Source organism: Chiloscyllium plagiosum, unplaced genomic scaffold (genome assembly GCF_037043375.1).
Source record: "Chiloscyllium plagiosum isolate Xiang-an unplaced genomic scaffold, Cpla_swu_hap1 HiC_scaffold_42, whole genome shotgun sequence".
NCBI classification, from domain to species: domain Eukaryota; kingdom Metazoa; phylum Chordata; class Chondrichthyes; order Orectolobiformes; family Hemiscylliidae; genus Chiloscyllium; species Chiloscyllium plagiosum.
This window is the reverse complement of record NW_028270180.1, coordinates 103,198,521-103,213,300: the sequence shown is the minus strand read 5'-3', so window position 1 is coordinate 103,213,300 and position 14,780 is coordinate 103,198,521.

The following is a 14,780-nucleotide window of genomic DNA, read 5'->3' as shown; positions in this document are numbered from 1 at the left end:
GCACTTTCTGAGGTATTGAGGAAGCACTCTCTGAGGTAATGAGGGAGAACAATCTGAGATATTGATGGAGCACATTCTGATATATTGAGGGAGCACATTCTGAGGTACTGAGGGAGAAGTATTTGAGAAACTGAGGGAGAACTATCTGAGGTACTGAGGGACCACTTTGAGGTATTGAGGAAGCACTATCTGAGGTACTGAGTTGGTACTATCTGGGGTACTGTGGGAGCACTATCTGAGGTATTGAGAAAGCACTTTCAGAGGTATTAAGGGAGAACTATCTGAGGAATTGAGCGAGCACTTTCTGAGGTATTGAGGGAGCATTATCTGAGGTATTGAGGGAGCACTTTCTGAGGTACTGAGGGATCACCTTCTGAGGTATTGAGATAGCACTTTCTGAGGTATTTAGGAAGCACTTTCTGAGGTAATGAGGAAGCAATTTCTGAGGTATTGAGGGAGCACTATCTGAGGTACTGAGGGAGTACTTTCTGAGGTATTGAGGAAGCACTTTCTGAGGTACTGAGGGAGCACTTTCTGAGGTATTGAGGGAGCACTATTTGAGTGACTGAGGGAGCAAGTTCTGAGGTATTGAGGAAGCACACTCTGAGGTATTGATGGAGCAATTTCTGAGGTATTGAGGGAGAACTATCTGAGGTACTGAGGAAGCACACTCTGAGGTATTGATGGAGCACTTTCTGAGGTAGTGGGGTAGCACTACCTGAGGTAATGAGGGAGCACTCTCTGAGGTATTGAGGAAGCACTTTCTGAGGTATTCAGGGAACACAATCTGATGTATAGAGGAAGCACTTTATGAGGTAATGAGGGAGCACTTTCTGAGGTATTGTGGGAGCACTGAGGTATGAGGGATCACTTTTTGAGGTATTGAGGGAGCACTTGCAGAGGTATTGAGGGAGAACTATCTGACGTATTGAGGGAGCACTTTCTGAGGTATTGAGGGAGCACTTTCTGGGGTATTGAGGGAGAACTATCTGAGGTTTTGAGGGAGCAGTTTCTGAGGTACTGAGGAAGCACTATCTGAGGTACTGAGGGAGAACTATCTGAGGTACTGAGGGACCATTTTTCTGAAGTATTGAGGGAACACTTTCTGAGGTACTGAGGGAGAACTCTCTTAGGTCCTGAGGGAGCAATTTCTGAGGTACTGAGGGAGTACTATCTGAGGAACTGATGAAGAACTACCTGAGGTACTGAGTGAGCACTTTCTTAGGTATTGAGGGAGCACTACCTGAGGTACTGAGGGAGGACTATCTGAGGTACTGAGGGAGCACTTTCTGAGGTATTGAGGGAGCACTTTCTGAGGTATTGAGGGAGCACTATCTGAGGCATTGAGGGAGCAAGATCTGAGGTACTGAGGGAGCACTTTCTGAGGTATTTAAAGAGCACTTTCTGAGGTACTGAGTGAGAACTATTTGAGGTACTGAGGGAGAACTATCTGAGGTACTGAGGGAGCACTTTCTGAGGTATTAAGGGAGCACTATCTGAGGCATTGAGGGAGCAATATCTGAGGTACTGAGGGAGCAGTTTCTGAGGTATTGAGGGAGCACTTTCTGACGTACTGAGGAAGCAGTAGCTGAGGTTCTGAGTGAGTACTATCTGAGGTCCTGAGGGATCACTTTCTGAGGTATTGAGGGAGCACTTTCTGAGGTACTGCGAGAGCACTATCTGAGGTATTTTGGGAGAACTATCTGAGGTATTGTGGGGGCACTATCTGAGGCATTGAGGGAGAATTATCTGAGGCTTTGAGGGAGCACTTTCAGATGTATAGAGGGAGAACTATTTGAGTTATTGTGCGAGCACTTTCAGAGGTTTTGAGGAAGAACTATCTGAGGTATTGAAGGAGAGCTATCTTAGGTATTGAGGGAGCCCTCTCTGAGGTATTGATGGAGCACTTTCTGAGGTATTCAGGTAGCACTTTCTGAGGTAGTGATGGAACACTCTCTGAGGTATTGAGGGAGCACTTTCGTGGTATTGAGGGAGAACTACCTGAGGTATTGAGGGAGCACCTTCTGAGGTATTGAGGAAGCACTATCTGAGGTACTGAGGGAGCACTTTTCGAGGTACTGAGGGAGAGCTATCTGAGGTACTGAGGGACCACTTTCTGAAGTATTGAGGGAGCACTTTCTGAGGTATTGTGGGACCACTATCTGAGGTATTGCGGAAGCACATTCTGACGTATTGAGGGAGCACATTCTGAGGTATTGAGGGAGCACTATCTGAGGTACTGAGGGAGCACTTTCTGAGGTATTGAGGGAGCCCTATCTGAGGTACTGAGGGAGCAAGTTCTGAGGCATTGAGGAAGCACACTCTGAGGTACTGAGGGAGCACTTTCTGACGTATTGATGGAGCACGTTCTGAGGTACTGAGGGAGAACTATCTGAGGTATTGATGGAGCACTTTCTGAGGTATTGAGGGAGCACTATCTGAGTTACTGAGGGTGCACTTTCTGAGCTATTGAGGGAGCACTTTCTGAGGTATTGAAGGTGCACTTTCTGAGGTATTAAGGGAGCACTTTCTGAGGTATTTAGGGAGAACTATCTGAGGTACTGAGGCAGAAATACCTGAGGTACTGAGAGAGCACTTTCTGAGGTATTAAGGGAGCACTATCTGAGGCATTGAGGGAGCAATATCTGAGGTACTGAGGGAGCACTTTCTGAGGTATTTAGAGAGCACTTTCTGAGGTACTGAGTGAGCAGTTTCTGAGGTATTGAGGGAGCACTTTCTGACGTACTGAGGAAGCACTAGCTGAGGTTCTGAGTGAGTACTATCTGAGGTACTGATGGAGCACTCTCTGAGGTACTGAGGGAGCACTTTCTGAGATATTAAGGGAGCACTGTCTGAGGTATTGAGAGAGCACTTTCTGAGCTTTTTAAAGGAGCACTGTCTGAGGTACTGAGCGAACACTTTCTGAGGTACTGAGGAAGCATTATCAGAGGAACTGATGGAGAACTATCTGAGGTACTGAGGGATCACTTTCTGAGGTATTGAGGGAGCAATTTCTGAGGTACTGCGAGAGCACTATCTGAGGTATTGAGGGAGAATTATCTGAGGTATTGATGGAGCACTTTCTGAGGTATTGAGGAAGCACTTTCTGAGCTATTGAGGAAGCACTTTCTGAGGTACTGAGGGAGCAAGTTCTGAGGTATTGAGGAAGCACACTCTGAGGTAATGAGGGAGAACTATCTGAGGTATTGATGGAGCACTTTCTGAGGTATTGAGGGAGCACTATCTGAGGTACTGAGGGAGCACTTTCTGAGCTATTGTGGAAGCACTGTCTGAGGTATTGAGGGAACACAATCTGATGTATTGAGGAAGCACTTTATGAGGTCTTAAGGGAGCACTTACTGAGGTATTGAGGGAGCACTATCTGAGGTACTGAGGGTGCACTTTCCGAGGTGTTGAGGAAGCACTTTCTGAGGTATTGAGGGAGCACTTTCTGAGGTATTAAGGGAGCACTATCTGAGGCATTGAGGGAGCAATGTCTGAGGTACTGAGGGAGCACTTTCTGAGGTACTGAGCGAGAACTATCTGAGGTTCTGAGGAAGTACTATCTGAGGTACTGAGGAGCACTTTCTGAGGTATTGAGGGAACACTTTCTGACGTATTGAGGGAGCACATTCTGAGGTACTGCGAGAGCACTATCTGAGGTAATGAGGGAGAACTATCTGAGGTATTGATGGAGCACTTTCTGAGGTATTGAGGGAGCACTATCTGAGGTACTGAGGGAGCACTTTCTGAGCTATTGTGGAAGCACTGTCTGAGGTATTGAGGGAACACAATCTGATGTATTGAGGAAGCACTTTATGAGGTCTTAAGGGAGCACTTACTGAGGTATTGAGGGAGCACTATCTGAGGTACTGAGGGTGCACTTTCCGAGGTGTTGAGGAAGCACTTTCTGAGGTATTGAGGGAGCACTTTCTGAGGTATTAAGGGAGCACTATCTGAGGCATTGAGGGAGCAATGTCTGAGGTACTGAGGGAGCACTTTCTGAGGTACTGAGCGAGAACTATCTGAGGTTCTGAGGAAGTACTATCTGAGGTACTGAGGAGCACTTTCTGAGGTATTTAGGGAACACTTTCTGACGTATTGAGGGAGCACATTCAGAGGTATTGAGGGAGCACTATCTGAGGTACAGAGGGAGCACTTTCTGAGGTATTGAGGGAGCCCTATCTGAGGTACTGAGGGAGCAAGTTCTGAGGTATTGAGGAAGCACTCTGAGGTACTGAGGGAGCACTTTCTGAGGTATTGAGGGAACACTATCTGAGGTACTGAGGGAACACATTCTGAGGTATTGAGGGAGCACTTTCTGAGGTATTGAGGGAGCACTATCTGAGTTACTGAGGGTGCACTTTCTGAGCTATTGAGGGAGCACTTTCTGAGGTATTGAAGGTGCACTTTCTGAGGTATTAAGGGAGCACTTTCTGAGGTATTTAGGGAGAACTATCTGAGGTACGGAGGCAGAAATACCTGAGGTACTGAGAGAGCACTTTCTGAGGTATTAAGGGAGCACTATCTGAGGCATTGAGGGAGCAATATCTGAGGTACTGAGGGAGCACTTTCTGAGGTATTTAGAGAGCACTTTCTGAGGTACTGAGTGAGAACTATCTGAGGTACTGAGGGAGCAGTTTCTGAGGTATTGAGGGAGCACTTTCTGACGTACTGAGGAAGCACTAGCTGAGGTTCTGAGTGAGTACTATCTGAGATACTGATGGAGCACTCTCTGAGGTACTGAGGGAGCACTTTCTGAGATATTAAGGGAGCACTGTCTGAGGTACTGAGCGAACACTTTCTGAGGTACTGAGGAAGCATTATCAGAGGAACTGATGGAGAACTATCTGAGGTACTGAGGGAGCAATTTCTGAGGTACTGCGAGAGCACTATCTGAGGTATTGAGGGAGAATTATCTGAGGTATTGATGGAGCACTTTCTGAGGTATTGAGGAAGCACTTTCTGAGCTATTGAGGAAGCACTTTCTGAGGTACTGAGGGAGCAAGTTCTGAGGTATTGAGGAAGCACACTCTGAGGTACTGAGGGAGAACTATCTGAGGTATTGATGGAGCACTTTCTGAGGTATTGAGGGAGCACTATCTGAGGTACTGAGGGAGCACTTTCTGAGCTATTGTGGAAGCACTGTCTGAGGTATTGAGGGAACACAATCTGATGTACTGAGGAAGCACTTTATGAGGTCTTGAGGGAGCACTTACTGAGGTATTGAGGGAGCACTATCTGAGGTACTGAGGGTGCACTTTCCGAGGTGTTGAGGGAGCACTTTCTGAGGTATTAAGGGAGCACTATCTGAGGCATTGAGGGAGCAATGTCTGAGGTACTGAGGGAGCACTTTCTGAGGTACTGAGCGAGAACTATCTGAGGTTCTGAGGGAGTACTATCTGAGGTACTGAGGAGCACTTTCTGAGGTATTGAGAGAACACTTTCTGAGGTACTGCGGGAGCACTTTCAGAGGTATTGAGGGAGAACTATCTGAGGTTTGAGGGAGCACTATCTGAGGTATTGAGGGAGCACTATCTGAGGTATTGAGGGAGAACTATCTGAGGTATTGAGCGAGCACTTTCAGAGGTTTTGAAGGAGAACTATCTGAGGTATTGAAGGAAACTATCTTAGGTATTGAGGGAGCCCTCTCTGTGGTATTGATGGAGCACTTTCTGAGGTATTGAGGGAGCACTATCTGAGTTACTGAGGGTGCACTTTCTGAGCTATTGTGGGAGCACTTTCTGAGGTATTGACGGTGCACTTTCTGAGGTATTAAGGGAGCACTTTCTGAGGTATTTAGGGAGAACTATCTGAGGTACTGAGGCAGAAAGACCTGACGTACTGAGAGAGCACTTTCTGAGGTATTAAGGGAGCACTATCTGAGGCATTGAGGGAGCAATATCTGAGGTACTGAGGGAGCACTTTCTGAGGTATTTAGGGAGCACTTTCTGAGGTACTGAGTGAGAACTATCTGAGGTACTGAGGGATAGTATCTGAGGTACTGAGGGAGCAGTTTCTGAGGTATTGAGGGAGCACTTTCTGACGTACTGAGGAAGCACTAGCTGAGGTTCTGAGTGAGTACTATCTGAGGTACTGAGGGAGCACTTTCTGAGATATTAAGGGAGCACTGTCTGAGGTATTGAGAGAGCACTTTCTGAGCTTTTTAAAGGAGCACTGTCTGAGGTACTGAGCGAACACTTTCTGAGGTACTGAGGAAGCATTATCAGAGGAACTGATGGAGAACTATCTGAGGTACTGAGGGATCACTTTCTGAGGTATTGAGGGAGCAATTTCTGAGGTACTGCGAGAGCACTGAGGTATTGAGGGAGAATTATCTGAGGTATTGATGGAGCACTTTCTGAGGTATTGAGGAAGCACTTTCTGAGCTATTGAGGAAGCACTTTCTGAGGTACTGAGGGAGCAATTTCTGAGGTATTGAGGAAGCACACTCTGAGGTACTGAGGGAGAACTATCTGAGGTATTGATGGGGCACTTTCTGAGGTATTGAGGGAGCACTATCTGAGGTACTGAGGGAGCACTTTCTGAGCTATTGTGGAAGCACTGTCTGAGGTATTGAGGGAACACAATCTGATGTATTGAGGAAGCACTTTATGAGGTCTTGAGGGAGCACTTACTGAGGTATTGAGGGAGCACTATCTGAGGTACTGAGGGTGCACTTTCCGAGGTGTTGAGGAAGCACTTTCTGAGGTATTGAGGGAGCACTTTCTGAGGTATTGAGGGAGCACTATCTGAGGTACTGAGGGAGCACTTTCTGAGCTATTGTGGAAGCACTGTCTGAGGTATTGAGGGAACACAATCTGATGTATTGAGGAAGCACTTTATGAGGTCTTGAGGGAGCACTTACTGAGGTATTGAGGGAGCACTATCTGAGGTACTGAGGGTGCACTTTCCGAGGTGTTGAGGAAGCACTTTCTGAGGTATTGAGGGAGCACTTTCTGAGGTATTAAGGGAGCACTATCTGAGGTATTGAGGGAGCACTATCTGAGGTATTGAAGGAGAACTATCTTAGGTATTGAGGGAGCTCTCTCTGTGGTATTGATGGAGCACTTTCTGAGGTATTGAGGTCGCACTTTCTGAGGTACTGAGGGGACACTTTCTGAGGTATTGAGGGAGCACTATCTGACGTACTGAGGAAGCACTATCAGAGGTACTGATGGAGAACTATCTGAGGTATTGGTGGAGCACTTTCTGAGATATTGAGGGAGCACATTCGAGGTCTTGAGGGAGAACTACCTGAGGTATTGAGGGAGCAATTTCTGAGGTACTGAGGAAGCACATTCTGAGGTACTGAGGGAGCAAGTTCTGAGGTATTGAGGAGCACATTCTGAGGTACTGAGGGAGCACTTTCTGAGGTATTCAGGGAGCACTTTCTGAGGTATTGTGGAAGCACATTCTGAGGTACTGAGGAAGCACTATCTGTGGTATTGAGGGAGCACCTTCTGAGGTACTGAGGAAGCACTTTCTGAGGTACTGAGGGAGCAAGTTCTGAGGTATTGAGGGAGCACTAGCTGAGGTACTGAGGGAGCACTTTCTGAGCTATTGTGGAAGCACTGTCTGAGGTATTGAGGGAACACAATCTGATGTATTGAGGAAGCACTTTATGAGGTCTTGAGGGAGCACTTTCTGAGGTATTGAGGGAGCACTATCTGAGGTACTGAGGGTGCACTTTCCGAGGTGTTGAGGAAGCACTTTCTGAGGTATTGAGGGAGCACTTTCTGAGGTATTAAGGGAGCACTATCTGAGGCATTGAGGGAGCAATGTCTGAGGTACTGAGGGAGCACTTTCTGAGGTATTAAGGGAGCACTATCTGAGGTTCTGAGGGAGTACTATCTGAGGTACTGAGGAGCACTTTCTGAGGTATTGAGGGAACACTTTCTGAGGTACTGCGGGAGCACTTTCAGAGGTATTGAGGGAGAACTATCTGAGGTATTGAGGGAGCACTATCTGAGGTATTGAGGGAGAACTATCTGAGGTATTGAGCGAGCAATTTCAGAGGTTTTGAGTGAGAACTGTCTGAGGTATTGAAGGAGAACTATCTTAGGTATTGAGGGAGCCCTCTCTGTGGTATTGATGGAGCACTTTCTGAGTTATTGAGGTCGCACTTTCTGAGGTACTGAGGGGACACTTTCTGAGGTATTGAGGGAGAACTATCTGACGTACTGAGGAAGCACTATCAGAGGTACTGATGGAGAACTATCTGAGGTATTGGTGGAGCACTTTCTGAGATATTGAGGGAGCACTTTCGAGGTCTTGAGGGAGAACTACCTGAGGTATTGAGGGAGCAATTTCTGAGGTACTGAGGAAGCACTATCTGATGTATTGAGGGGGTACCTTCTGAGGTACTGCGGAAGCACGATCTGAGGTACTGGAATAGCACATTTTGAGGTACTTAGGGAGAACTATCTGAGGTACAGAGGGACCACTTTATGAAGTATTGAGGGAGCACTTTCTGAGGTATTGAGGGACCACTTTCTGAGGTACTGAGGGAGCACTTTCTGAGGTATTGAGGGAGCACTTTCTGAGGTATTCAGGGAGCACTTTCTGAGGTATTGTGGAAGCACTATCTGTGGTATTGAGGGAGCACCTTCTGAGGTACTGAGGAAGCTCTTTCTGAGGTACTGAGGGAGCACTTTCTGAGGAATTGAGGGAGCACTATCTGAGGTACTAAGGGAGGAAGTTCTGAAGTATTGAGGAAGCACACTCTGAGGTACTGAGGGAGAACTATCTGAGGTATTGATGGAGCACTTTCTGAGGTATTGAGGGAGCACTATCTGATGTATTGAGGAAGCACTTTATGAGGTATTGAGGGAGCACTTTCTGAGGAATTGAGGGAGCACTATCTGAGGTACTGAGGGAGCACTATCTGAGGTACTGAGGGAGCACTTTCTGTGGTATTGAGGGAGCACTTTCTGAGGTACTGAGGGAGCACTTTCTGAGGTATTGAGGAGCACATTCTGAGGTACTGAGGGAGCACTTTCTGAGGTATTGAGGGAGCCCTATCTGAGGTACTGAGGGAGCAAGTTCTGAGGTATTGAGGAAGCACACTCTGAGGTACTGAGGGAGCACTTTCTGAGGTACTGAGGGAGCACTTTCTGAGGTATTGTGGGAGAACTATCTGAGGTACTGAGGGAACAAGTTCTGAGGTAATGAGGAAGCACTCTCTGAGGTACTGAGGGAGCACTTTCTGAGGTACTGAGGGAGGACTATCTGAGGTACTGAGGGAACAAGTTCTGAGGTATTGAGGAAGCACTGTCTGAGGTACTGAGGGAGCACTTTCTGAGGTATTGAGGGAGCACTTTCTGAGGTACTGAGGGAACAAGTTCTGAGGTATTGAGGAAGCACTCTCTGAGGTACTGAGGGAGCACTTTCCGAGATATTGAGGGAGAACTATCTGAGGTACTGAGGGAACAAGTTCTGTGGTATTGAGGAAGCACTCTCTGAGGTACTGAGGGAGAACTATCTGATGTACTAAGGGAGGACTATCTGAGGTACTGAGGGAGCACTTTCTGAGGTATTAATGGACCACTATCTGAGGCATTGTGGTAGCAATATCTGAGGTACTGAGGGAGCACTTTCTGAGGTATTTCGAGAGCACTTTCTGAGGTACTGAGTGAGAACTATTTGAGGTACTGACGGAGAATTATCTGAGGTACTGAGGGAGCACTTTCTGAGGTATTAAGGGAGCAATATCTGAGGCATTGAGGGAGCAATATCTGAGGTACTAAGGGAGCAGTTTCTGAGGTATTGAGGGAGCACTTTCTGACGTATTGAGAAAGCACTAGCTGAGGTTCTGAGAGAGTACTATCTGAGGTGCTGAGGGATCACTTTCTGAGGTACTGCGAGAGCACTATCTGAGGTATTGAGGGAGAACTATCTGAGGTATTGTTGGAGCACTATCTGAGGCATTGAGGGAGAATTATCTGAGGTATTGAGGGAGCACTTTCAGAGGTATTGAGGGAGAATTATCTGAGGTACTGAGGGAGCACTATCTGAGGTATTGAGGCAGAACTATCTGAGGTATTGAGGAGCACTATCTGAGGTATTGAGATAGAACTATCTGAATTATTGAGCGAGCACTTTCAGAGGTTTTGAGGGAGAATTATCTGAGGTATTGAAGGAGAGCTATCTTAGGTATTGAGGGAGCCCTCTCTGAGGTATTGATGGAGCACCTTCTGAGGTATTCAGGTAGCACTTTCTGAGGTACTGAGGGGACACTTTCTGAGGTATTGAGGGAGCACTATCTGACGTACTGAGGAAGCTCTATCAGAGGTACTGAGGGAGAACTATCTGAGGTATTGATGGAGCACTTTCTGAGGTATTGAGGGAGCACTATCTGATGTATTGAGGGGGTACCTTCTGAGGTACTGCGGGAGCACGATCTGAGGTACTGGGGGAGCACATTTTGAGGTACTTCGGGAGAACTATCTGAGGTACTGAGGGAGCAAGTTCTGAGGTATTGAGGAAGCACTCTCTGAGGAATTGAGGGAGCACTTTCTGAGGTATTGAGGAAGCACTCTCTGAGGTACTGAGGGAGCACTTTCTGAGGTACTGAGGGAACAAGTTCTGAGGTATTGAGGAAGAACTCTTTGAAGTATTGAGGGAGCACTTTCTGAGGTATTGAGGGACCACTATCTGAAGTATTGCGGAAGCACCTTCTGACGTATTGAGTGAGCACTTTCTGAGGTACTGAGGGAGCACTTTCTGAGGTATTGAGGGAGCACTTTCTGAGGTACTGAGGGAACAGGTTCTGAGGTATTGAGGAAGCACTGTCTGAGGTACTGAGGGAGCACTGTCTGAGGTACTGAGGGAGCACTTTCTGAGGTATTGAGGGAGCACTTTCTGAGATACTGAGGGAACAGGTTCTGAAGTATTCAGGGAGCACTTTCTGAGGTATTGTGGAAGCACTTTCTGAGGTATTGAGGGAGTACAATCTGAGGTATTGAGGAAGCACTTTCTGAGGTACTGAGGAAGCACTATCTGTGGTATTGAGGGAGCACCTTCTGAGGTATTGAGGAAGCACTTTCTGAGGTATTGAGGGAGCACTATCTGAGATAATGAGGAAGCACTTTCTGAGTTATTGAGGAAGCTCTTTCTGAGGTACTGATGGAGCACTATCTGAGGTACTAAGGGAGGAAGTTCTGAAGTATTGAGGAAGCACACTCTGTGGTACTGAGGGAGAACTATCTGAGGTATTGATGGAGCACTTTCTGAGGTATTGAGGGAGCACTATCTGAGGTACTGAGGGAGCACTTTCTGAGGTATTGAGGAAGCACTTTGTGAGGTATTGAGGGAACACAATCTGATGTATTGAGGAAGCATTTTATGAGGTATTGAGGGAGCACTTTCTGAGGAATTGAGGGAGCACTATCTGAGGTACTGAGGGAGCACTTTCTGTGGTATTGAGGGAGCACTTTCTGAGGTACTGAGGGATCACTTTCTGAGGTATTGAGGAGCACATTCTGAGGTACTGAGGGAGCACTTTCTGAGGTATTCAGGGAGCCCTATCTGAGGTACTGAGGGAGCAAGTTCTGAGGTATTGAGGAAGCACTCTCTGAGGAATTGAGGGAGCACTTTCTGAGGTATTGAGGAAGCACTCTCTGAGGTACTGAGGGAGCACTTTCTGAGGTACTGAGGGAACAAGTTCTGAGGTATTGAGGAAGAACTCTTTGAAGTACTGAGGGAGCACTTTCTGAGGTATTGAGGGAGAACTATCTGAGGTACTGAGGGAACAAGTTCTGAGGTATTGAGGAAGCACTCTCTGAGTTACTGAGGGAGAATTATCTGAGGTATTGATGGAGCACTTTCTGAGGTATTGAGGATGCACTTTCTGAGCTATTGTGGAAGCACTTTCTGAGGTACTGAGGGAACAGGTTCTGAGGTATTGAGGAAGCCCTCTCTGAGGTACTGAGGGAGCACTTTCCGAGGTATTAAGAGAGAACTATCTGAGGTACTGATGGAACAAGTTCTGTGGTATTGAGGAAGCACTCTCTGAGGTACTGAGGGAGAACTATCTGATGTACTAAGGGAGGACTATCTGAGGTACTGAGGGAGCACTTTCTGAGGTATTAATGGGCCAATATCTGAGGCATTGTGGTAGCAATATCTGAGGTACTGAGGGAGCACTTTCTGAGGTATTTAGAGAGCACTTTCTGAGGTACTGAGTGAGAACTATTTGAGGTACTGAGGGAGAACTATCTGAGGTACTGAGGGAGCACTTTCTGAGGTATTAAGGGAGCAATATCTGAGGCATTGAGGGAGCAATATCTGAGGTACTGAGGGAGCAGTATCTGAGGTATTGAGGGAGCACTTTCTGACGTACTGAGGAAGCACTAGCTGAGGTTCTGAGAGAGTACAATCTGAGGTACTGAGGGATCACTTTCTGAGGTATTGAGGGAGCACTTTCTGAGGTACTGCGAGAGTACTATCTGAGGTATTGAGGGAGAACTATTTGAGGTATTGTGGGAGCACTATCTGAGGCATTGAGGGAGAATTATCTGAGGTATTGAGGGAGCACTTTCAGAGGTATTGAGGGAGAATTATCTGAGGTACTGAGGGAGCACTATCTGAGGTATTGAGGCAGAACTATCTGAGGTATTGAGGAGCACTATCTGAGGTATTGAGATCGAACTATTTGAGTTATTGAGCGAGCACTTTCAGAGGTTTTGAGGGAGAATTATCTGAAGTATTGAAGGAGAGCTATCTTAGGTATTGAGGGAGCCCTCTCTGAGGTATTGATGGAGCACTTTCTGAGGTTTTCAGGTAGCACTTTCTGAGGTACTGAGGGGACACTTTCTGAGGTATTGAGGGAGCACTATCTGACGTACTGAGGAAGCTCTATCAGAGGTACTGAGGGAGAACTATCTGAGGTATTGATGGAGCACTTTCTGAGGTATTGAGGGAGCACTATCTGAGGTCCTGAGGGAGCACTTTCTGAGGTATTGAGGAAGCACTTTGTGAGGTATTGAGAGAGCACTTTCTGAGGTACTGAGGGAACAGGTTCTGAGGTATTGATGAAGCACTCTCTGAGGTACTGAGGGAGCACTTTCTGAGGTATTGAGGGAGAACTATCTGAGGTACTGAGGGAACAGGTTCTGAGGTATTGAGGAAGCACTGTCTGAGGTAATGAGGGAGCACTTTCTGAGATACTGAGGGAACAGGTTCTGAGGTATTGAGGAAGCACTGTCTGAGGTACTGAGGGAGCACTTTCTGAGGTATTGAGGGAGCACTTTCTGAGGTACTGAGGGAACAAGTTCTGAGGTATTGAGGAAGCACTCTCTGAGGTCCTGAGGGAGCACTTTCTGAGGTATTGAGGAAGCACTGTCTGAGGCACTGAGGGAGCACTTTCTGTGGTATTGAGGGAGAACTATCTGAGGTACTGACGGAACAAGTTCTGAGGTATTGAGGGAGCACTATCTGAGGCATTGAGGTAGCAATATCTGAGGTACTGAGGGAGCACTTTCTGAGGTCTTTAGAGAGCACTTTCTGAGGTACTGAGTGAGAACTATTTGAGGTACTGAGGGAGAACTATCTGAGGTACTGAGGGAGCACTTTCTGAGGTATTATGGGAGCAATATCTGAGGCATTGAGGGAGCAATATCTGAGGTACTGAGGGATCATTTTCTGAGGTATTGAGGGAGCACTTTCTGAGGTACTGAGGGATCACTTTCTGAGGTATTGAGGGAGCACTTTCTGAGGTACTGCGAGAGTACTATCTGAGGTATTGAGGGAGAACTATTTGAGGTATTGTGGGAGAATTATCTGAGGTATTGAGGGAGCACTTTCAGAGGTATTGAGGGAGAATTATCTGAGGTACTGAGGGAGCACTATCTGAGGTATTGAGGGAGAATTATCTGAGGTATTGAGGGAGCACTTTCAGAGGTATTGAGGGAGAATTATCTGAGGTACTGAGGGAGCACTATCTGAGGTATTGAGGCAGAACTATCTGAGATATTGAGGAGCACTATCTGAGGTATTGAGATCGAACTATCTGAGTTATTGAGCGAGCACTTTCAGAGGTTTTGAGGGAGAATTATCTGAAGTATTGAAGGAGAGCTATCTTAGGTATTGAGGGAGCCCTCTCTGAGGTATTGATGGAGCACTTTCTGAGGATTTCAGGTAGCACTTTCTGAGGTACTGAGGGGACACTTTCTGAGGTATTGAGGGAGCACTATCTGACGTACTGAGGAAGCTCTATCAGAGGTACTGAGGGAGAACTATCTGAGGTATTGATGGAGCACTTTCTGAGGTATTGAGGGAGCACTATCTGAGGTCCTGAGGGAGCACTTTCTGAGGTATTGAGGAAGCACTTTGTGAGGTATTGAGGGAACACAATCTGAGGTACTGAGGGAGCACTTTCTGAGGTACTGAGGGAGCACTTTGAGGTATTGAGAGAGCACTTTCTGAGGTACTGAGGGAACAGGTTCTGAGGTATTGATGAAGCACTCTCTGAGGTACTGAGGGAGCACTTTCTGAGGTATTGAGGGAGAACTATCTGAGGTACTGAGGGAACAGGTTCTGAGGTATTGAGGAAGCACTGTCTGAGGTACTGAGGGAGCACTTTCTGAGGTAATGAGGGAGCACTTTCTGAGATACTGAGGGAACAGGTTCTGAGGTATTGAGGAAGCACTGTCTGAGGTACTGAGGGAGCACTTTCTGAGGTATTGAGGGAGAACTATCTGAGGTACTGAGGGAACAAGTTCTGAGGTATTGAGGAAGCACTCTCTGAGGTCCTGAGGGAGCACTTTCTGAGGTATTGA